Source organism: Elephantulus edwardii, unplaced genomic scaffold, assembly GCF_000299155.1.
Source record: "Elephantulus edwardii isolate Elephantulus edwardi_28Jun2011 unplaced genomic scaffold, EleEdw1.0 scaffold00176, whole genome shotgun sequence".
Classification (NCBI taxonomy): Eukaryota; Metazoa; Chordata; class Mammalia; order Macroscelidea; family Macroscelididae; genus Elephantulus; species Elephantulus edwardii.
The window spans coordinates 5,181,462-5,183,525 of NW_006399926.1; positions in this window are offsets into that span (position 1 = coordinate 5,181,462).

Consider the following 2,064-nt stretch of genomic DNA (forward strand, 5'->3'; position numbering starts at 1 on the left):
CACCAGAGCTCCTTTGCCCATATTTAACTTACTTCTTTTTAAACTGGGCTGTTTGGTTGTTGAGTTCTTTATGTATATTAGATATGCATTCTAAATGCTTTGCAAATATTTTCTCCCACTCTGTAGACTCTATTTTGACTTTTTTTATAGCGCTCTGCACGCAAATATTTTACGTTTTAATATAGCTGAATTTATTAATTTACTTTTGAAAAAAAGTTAACTGCCAGCGCTTGTGCTATCATGTAAGAATCCACTGCCAATTCAAGGTCATGAAGTCCCTCACTTTCTGTTTTCTTCTAAGAGATTTGTTGTCTTAGCTCTCTCTACTTCGAGTTGATTTTTGAGTAGTAAAACTTGTGCTGGCAACTGCATATGGCAGAAAGCCGGTAAAGAAGCAGAAGGCACATAATCCTTCCTGAGCATATATAGTGATATAGAAGTGATGACTGTGCTCTTTGAAAGGCGGAAACCTGGAAAGATCCAGAAAAACAACGTGGCCCCATTGAGTTATACCTCGACAGATTTTGCTTCATGTAAGGTCCAACTTCCTACTTTAGTGCCTGACTATTTTGTCTCCCCAGTACTGTGTGTTGAAAATATTGACCTTTTTCTTTGGGATAATCATGGCACAATTGTTGAAAATCACTATCTGAGGACTTAGTCTGGGTTCCTAATTCTAATGGTGACATGTGTGGCCTCGTACCAGGACCACTCTGCTACAGTTGCCTGGGAGTTTTGTTCTAAGTTTTGAAACTGGAAAGTATGAGTCCTCCAGCTTTGCTCCTGTTTTCAATGTTGTTTTGGCAGTTTAATTTTTCGTCTGATTGTATGGTGATTTATGTTAACATATTTTCCACTGTGAAAACCACTCTTGCACTTGTGGCATAAATTCAATGTAGTCATAACTCTTTTAAAAAATATAATACTAAAAAAAATAAAAAATATAATACTAAACTCAGACACAAACGGAGATGGAAACAGTCCAAATGTCCAACTACAACAAAACGGATTGAAAAATTGTGGTCCATTCACATGACATGATATTACGTAGCACTCAAGAACAACAATTTCAAAAATTCCTACATAATGTGGGAGAGACTGGAGAAGATTATACTGAGTGAACTCAGTCTCATAAGGATAAATACTGCATAGGACTATTGTTGTAAAAATAGAAGAATGATTAGTAATCTGTGAACAGGTGTAACAGAGGAAGGAATGAATGGAACAGAGGGGTGAGGATGGGCAGAGGGAAATCACGGGGTCCCACAATTTGGTGGGTGGAGAGAGGCGGGAAAAGGAAATGGAAAAGATCCAGCAGGGGTCTAAAAAGACAGGGCAGTGGTGGGCATAGTTCAGTCAAGTGATTAATTTTATAAAACACAATGTATGGAAATAATTGTATGAAATACAATGCAAATGAAGGAGGGTATGAAACACAATGTATACTAATTTTATATGCATACTAAAATAAAATAAAATTAACAAACAAAAAATACTAGATTCCATATGCTCATATTTTGCCTAGGATTTTTCATTTGTGCTCATAATCACCTCTCTAGTGGTTCATATTCACCTTGACATTCTCCTGGTATGTGATTTACAGCCTACAAAAACTCAGCGGAAGATCAGCTATGAGTTGGTTCTGACTCTATGGCTAATGCATTGAGTTATCCAGTTTTCTTTTCTTGTTTGGTTCCTTACTGGTGTTGATATCTAGAATGATCTACTTAGTGTACAGAGACCAAATGTAACACTGCCTTGAACAAAGGAAACTTAATTCTCTGCCACGTGCTAGCCCCAGAGGTGGGGCTCTGCTCAGCTATGGCCCAACCGGCTCATTAATTTTCTAAGCAGCAGTGGGGAGGAGCAGAACATCCTTTTTCCTTAATGACAGGAATCAGAGGTGCGTGTACATCTTCACTTACCTCCCTGGAGCCTGGACTTAGTCATGTGATTACACCTAGCTGTAAGGAAGGCTGGAAATAAGACCTTAATTTGAACTTTAAAAACTCTTTTGCTATGAGAGATATCGTCAGAACAGAGCAAGGAAACACTGCATGAGGG